At 34.9% G+C, this 7,245-nt stretch overlaps 1 protein-coding gene across 1 annotated transcript in view; it reads left to right on the top strand.

The window, feature by feature from the left end:
* The window catches only part of LOC112049332 (uncharacterized), a 92,495-nt gene that overhangs the window by 35,483 nt on the left and 49,767 nt on the right, over positions 1 to 7,245 (top strand). The gene's annotated exons all lie outside the window — the stretch shown is intronic.

The following is a 7,245-nucleotide window of genomic DNA, read 5'->3' as shown; positions in this document are numbered from 1 at the left end:
CTGCGTAATCTGCGTTGGACCTCGCTTATCTAGGATTATAGTCTGAGAGCTCTTGACTAAATTGATTTACCTTTTCCGCGTGGAAGTCAGTGGTACCTCGCAGAGCTACTGGCGACCGGCTAGGGCACTTTCATCATACTCATAAATGCACGATCATTATTTTGTTGAGTTGTTTATGTATCTCCAAAGATATTCATAGAAAGCAAATTCAAGGTCACAGGTAGCGAGCCATAAGATCAGCATTAACATACAAACCGTCAAAAAGATAAAACGGCCAAGGTCCTTTTCTGTCAAGCCAAGGCAAGGTTCAATTTTTCTCTATACCCGATTCATGAAACTTTCAACATTATAACATTTAGTATGGACATTGTTCTCTAGCTCTCTGACTATTATGATTTACATCAATTGTATCTTTTATTTAATATCTAGATTAAAAGTGTTATTTGTTTTCGCCATATTAGTGTATAGCGGATATCTGCGACTTTGTCTGGGTAAAATTCGATAATTTATTTTGGATAACTCTTACAGCCAAAGCTGTGATGTTCTAGGCAACGAATGAAGTATGAAATCATATGGTTCTATATATTTTTTGATTTTACTTTGTTATAAAATTTTTATTCGTAATAGCGAAATTGTCAGTTAATAAAACCCTAAAACTGGCCACAATTGCGAAGACAGCAGCGGGTGAGCTCAATAGACAGACAAAACTATAAAATGGGTTTTATCACAAAATATGTATTTCAGCTGTTACAAAATGCATATATGTGTTTGCATATTAGAGATTTCCTTATATTATGAAATATGGTTTGGATTGTTGGATAATTAAATGCATTTTTAATGGAATGTAATATCGAAAAAACAATATTCAACGTACAGACACTCTTGTTCTAAGCCAATATACTCGTCTAAGAGATGGAGAGATGACGTCAGCTGCGATGAGCGGAGGAAATCCACCTACAGGGTGCGTCATTTTTAAATCTGTTAATTTATCATGACTAGTTTAAGCTATTACGTAAACTGTAATATAAACCAGTAACTGCAGCAATGAAGAGTTGAATTTATGTGAGCATTAAGAGGTCATATTAAAACAATATTATTTTACTTAAAAAATTGATTTTTATCTGATGTGTTCTTATTCTTTTATTAAAATGTCACTCTTTCATTTAGCAAATTTTTTGAATTCCTTTGGCCAAATTTTCAAAAATGTGGGCTCGATTGAACGTTTCGTGGTAGGGGGCCAGGTGGAAAAAGATAAGTTCTGAAGTCTCTTATTCGATGGAGACAGCAACACAAAATACAATAGCCGGTTGTTGTTGCAATGCAGCCAACCGCCAAATGATAAATAACACACCGTGGCAACCACGACCACTCTGCCAAGAGTGCGCAAGTAAGAAGCAGAAGAAGAAATTTAGCAAACCATCTCCGACACGTTTGAACTGTTTGAAAGTAAATACGTCAAATGTCTACAACCCCGTTTTACTCTGACTTTTTTATCATATTTCATGTCCCATTTCTGACTTTTTTTATGATACTCGTAGTTCATGCCATGCCATGACAAAAGGCCAAAGCCTTCCATTAAACTAGATCTTGTACAAATTTTTCATTTTCTTATTTTTTCTGTTCAACTAATTCCATTAGTGATTAGTCGTTCGACTATAAACTTTTTTTGGCTGGTGGGAAGCTTCGGCCGGGGCTAGTTACCACCCGACCGGCAAAGACGTACCGCTAAGCGATTTAGCGTTCTGGTACGATGCCGTGTAGAACCGCTTCCACCTTAATTGCATCATCACTTACCATCAGCTGAGATTGTAGTCAAGGGCTAACTTGTAAAGAATTAAAACATAAAAATGATTTACTTTTTCAAAATTTAGAAAACATAAAATACTCTGTCACAAGCAAAATCCCTACAAACTGACAAACTTGATGTTTTAAAATTGCTTGATAACTAAGCCCAGTGAAAATAAATGAATGATTTTTTTTATTTTTAAATATTTTCCATCTGCGCCAATGAAGTTTTAAAAACTTTAGCGATTGAGATTGTTATCTTAAATTCAATTATAAGATATTGAATTATCGTTATTACGATTAAAAAAAATATACAGCGGAAATGCGATAAGCATGTAATTTTTTTATCGATGCGTAATTATAACGTGTGACGTAATAGTAAATGTGACGATAAAATTACGAAGGTGTGCGCGTGTATATATTTGTTACACATTCACGTTGAAATTACTTAACAGATTTGCCTGAATTTTGGAATAAAGATAACCTGGATTAACACATAGCCTACATTTTATTAGGGTATATCTGAAAAACTAAATTTTAAGTTATCGGAGTAAGCGTGTCTGGGTCGTTTAAAATAAAAATGTTTTAAAATCGGTTTAATGATTCAGGCGCAAAAGCATAACAAACAAAGTTAGGGTGCCAAGTTTAGTCAAACTTCGGTCACCTTTTTTACATTTATATGTATGAAATGGTTGTTTTAAGTTATAACCCATCCAATTTTCGTTTAAAAGCCTCCCGCAAACTTTTCCATCATTTTGGATTTTGTGTGATTTGATGGCAGAACCTAATGAAACAGACATACAAACAAACATCATATTAGATGGTTCATGGCATTGTGTTGTGGTTTTATGAACAGCGAATATCTGCGTATAATCCACCAATCGGCGCGGATCGCAAGATCGGCTGAGATTTAATCGGTTTATCTTAATACCGTGTTCAGTTTTATAAGCCGATTATATGGTAAATCCTGTTTCATACAAATACATTGGGATTGGCCTGCCATGGCTAGATCTGTGTCAGTTTTACTAAAGTTATGTTTGTCAGCTCATGCCATAAGTAGGTACGGTAGCTGATTATGCAGTTTGGTCTGTGGTAGATTTGAGAGTTAGTAGGTTTGAAATCCCTCAATAATCCAAATATTAAGCGTCATATTTTTATATTTTCTTCGTAACATCATGACAAATCTAGTTGCAAGTGAGGAGACTGATAACAGAGAATTTTTTGTTAGGCACGACGGATACGTACGAGCTTATACATACAAGCTCTAGCTAGCTTCTATATCTAGCAGTATATTGCATACTGTGATGGACCTGCCAATGCATAGCTTTGAGCAATGTATTAAAAAACATTTACTTAGTCGAAGTTACTACACCATTGATAATTTCCTTAATGATAAAGATGCTTGGAGGCCATTGGACCAACTTCCAGCTTCACACAGGAAGTAAAACTATAATAAATTGTAATGTTGTCATCAATTGTAAATTATAATATTGTATGATTTTTTTTTAAAGAGCAACTGTTGAGTTTCTTGCCGGTTTCTTCTCAGCAGAACCTGCCTTCCGAACCGGTAGTAGAATCTTTACAAATAGTCAATTGACGTATCAAAAGTGCTTGTAAACTGAGCCTACTTGAAATAAATGAAATTTGAATTTGATGGTTGTGTTTCAATCGAATTGTTGTCTATTCAACATGAGAAATCACGTATCCAGTCGGAAGTTAGGAGACTGGCAAATTATCACCTTTCATAAAGACGGAAGTCTGACTATTACAAGCTCTCAATCTATATTCCAATTTGAAGAAAAGCTGCTGATCTATTTGTTAATTCTTGACAGTAATATTTTTTTTATACAATGCAACAACAACCTTGTATATATCACCCTGTATACTGGTATCATGGATTCTCGTCTAAAACTACGACCCCCTGTGCCGGTGCGGGGAGGTACGCGAGGGTGCGGGAGGGGCAGAAATTGATTAGCTTTGTTTTTTCGCGTACACATTAATCACGGGGGTTAATTAATCACCCCTGTCGATAGCACGCTGACCGCGACCCCGATACCGGGGCCTACCCTGGCCCTGTGACCTAGGGTTGTCGACCTCAACTTATTATTTATTTATTATATAGCATTCATGACTTTGACATACATGTTACTGAGACCCAGATAGGATATTGAAATTAGTTTAGTTAGTTATGTGTATCTGTGGTAAACTTGCAAACGGATAGACCGTTTGGGATGCGGTTTTCTTTTAATCAGAAGTTACTTTAGGAAATGTTTTTTGTACAATACAAAGGATGAGCATGCATTAACAGCCTGTACTAGTATAGTCTAAGTCCACATCCAGACCATGTTTGTAAATTTGAGCACTATAATGTATTATGTTATAATTTGAGCACTGTTTGTGGTTTCACCCGCATAATTCCCGTGATAATACAGGGATATAATATAGCTTTTGACACTCACAAATAATGTGGTAATAACTTCTTAGTGGTAAAATAATTTACAAAATCCTCTCAGTGACAAAAATGGGTTACCCCTACAACACCACAAACTTTACCTATATATAATATTAGTATAGACAGATACTCGTAGATAATAATGCTAGTTTTTGGGAGTTAGTTGTATCACTCTAACATTTCTGTTTTTTTATTCATTGCCAACCCTATTTCGACCCTCAGTGCTATAAGCTATTAAGAAAGAAATTAGGCAATATACCCCCTCTCCCCCCGGCGACCGCGGCGACGTGATGCGTTTACGCGATTACAACCAACATCATCCCCGGTTACGGCCCCGGTCGTAACCATATCCGGCCGAATACATTCAACGTTAATACGATAATAGACTAACAGATAGGATAAATTAATAATAATATACTCGCTTGGTGTAGCAAATGTACCTACATACATATGTGGCGGCAATCACTTAACATTAAGTGTGCGAGACATCGCACTAGCGCAACATAGGTTCTATAAAATTATAAATACCATTTCTGAAATTGATATAAATTAGCCGCCCCGCGGTTTTACCTACTTACTTCCCGTTCTCGTGAGAATACCAGAATAAAATATAGCATAAAACACTCAACAATTACGTGGCTTTCTAATGGTAAAAGAATTTTCAAAATCAAAACAAAAACAACACAATAACAACAACAACAATGTGGAACAATACCACAAACTTTACCACTATGTAATATTAATATACTCGTTGGTAACACATTTTTCCGCAATAGATTCTTCTCTAAGATTTATTAGTTTAGACCACAAGTATAAACCTGTTAGAAAACCCTTCTCCACATATATCGACATAGATCGCGGTCAGTGAAGTACCAACTGCAGATAAGTAGTAAAATTATTTCGCATATAATACAATGAATTACAAACGGTGATAACGCCTGCTGAAAATAGTTAGCAATGCATTATTATGATGGCTTATCGGTGTTAAATAAATAGTATAGGTGACTAGCTAATAAATACTATTGTCATTAATGTGCAATCATCGTACGTCGCCGTATAAGCCTTTTTTAAGTCTATAAGTAGCATATGTGCTAATTTAGAGTAAAATCAATTGTTATTCCAAATATCAGCCAAATCGCCGTAAAATTGCCAAAGTTTCATACAAACTTTCATCCCCTATTTTATCCCCTTGGGGGTAGAATTGATCAAAATCCTTTCTTAGCGGATAGTTACGTAATAACATCTACTTGCATGCCAAATTTCAGCCCGATCCGTCCAGTGGTTTGGGCTGTGCTTTGATAGATCACTATGTCAGTCAGTCACCTTTGAGTTAAATATATTTAGATGTAATAAGAATTTGAAAAGTAAATTAATAAAATAATTTCAGATATGTTTTCTTTACTTGTGTGACGGCCGCGTGGCGCAGGGGGTAGTGACCCTGCTTTCTACATCCACGGCCGTGGGTTCGAGTCCCACAACTGGAAAATATTTGTGTGATGAGCATTGGTGTTTTCCAGTGTCTGTGTGTATTTATACATTATATAAGTATTTATATGTAGTATATAATTGTATATTAATATTATAATATCAACTATCTTAGCACCCATAACACAAGCTACTCTGTATGCTTACTTTGGGGCTAGATAGTGATGTCTATTGTTTAAGTATATTTATATTTATTTATATTTGTGTTAGTATGCCTATAACTACAGCTAAACATAGTTATGTTTGGGTTAGAAGGGTGGCTGGCGGTGTAATTACAGGCGTATTACGCTTAACATAGCCACAAGTTGACGGGCACAAGCCAGTGTATTACAGAACATGTTCCTAATATTATGTCAGGTAATATTGTGTTATAGGCTATGGTATTCCGCTTAATATCGAGGCCGAATTTAGTCAAATAATATATAATTGGTTCACTATTAGTATTATATAATATAGCTTAGTAACTTACAAATGAAAATGAACAACAATCTCTTCAACCACACAAATACGAGTAACAAAGAAATTAATAAACCAACTGAAAATCGTCTATAGAAAAGATCGGTTATAATCGTGGTTAACAAGATAAGATCAAAATTAGATGAATAGTTTAATAATTAGTAGATGAACATCCAAAAATACATACATACGAGTAGACTGCTAAAATGATAATCCACCTTTTAAGCTTCGGCGTAGTCGGGTAAAAAAAACCTATCTTCCACGCGGGCGGTCAATATAGGCGTGAATGGGCACAAGTGATTTAATTCCATAGCGTGGCGTATTCTCGCGTATTCTCGCTACAATGGAGGCTGTAGAGCGTACAACTCAATGGATTCATATTGTACGCTTTTAGAGCCAGAGGCTTTTATTTTTGGTGGAAGTCAGTTGATGGAAGTATTTAAAATGATGTTAGCGATTGAATCTTAGAAGGACTAATTTCAAACCAGTTTTGAAATCAGTTTAGTAAATATATGATATATGATTCTGAGATGAAAATGTAACCAAATAATTTATTTGAATACATCAAATAACTGAAAGGTCGTTGAAAAAATAAAAAAATATACTTTTTTTGAAACAAAATTTTCTTTTATTCTATTTCAGAAGTAAATTAAAAGATAACAAGCAACATGACAACTTGTATATTATGCACAAATAAAAGGTTTTGAACGAGCCTCGCGACCCTTTTGGTCCCTTCATAATTTGTAAGGCTTCACGCACACTGATTTAAAGTTTACGTCCTCTGATTATAGTATATTCAAACCTTATAATAAGGGTTTTCTTTAAAATGTGTTTCTATGTTAGAATATACTGAGATCCTAGTTATGGTGCTATAGACGTATAAGTTATCTGAGAAAATATTTACTTAATCATACAATATATACTTATCAATATATAATTAAATATACATTAACTTGCGACACGAGCGCCATGTCAGAGATTTATGAGTATTGATTGAATAACGAAACTACTTTTAGTCGATCCTCCGTCATCAGCTTCTCCGCCATGATTATACTTGTTTTCCGTTA

Source organism: Bicyclus anynana, chromosome 3 (assembly GCF_947172395.1).
Source record: "Bicyclus anynana chromosome 3, ilBicAnyn1.1, whole genome shotgun sequence".
In the NCBI taxonomy this organism is placed as follows: domain Eukaryota; kingdom Metazoa; phylum Arthropoda; class Insecta; order Lepidoptera; family Nymphalidae; genus Bicyclus; species Bicyclus anynana.
This window is presented reverse-complemented; position numbering and strand designations above follow the sequence as displayed.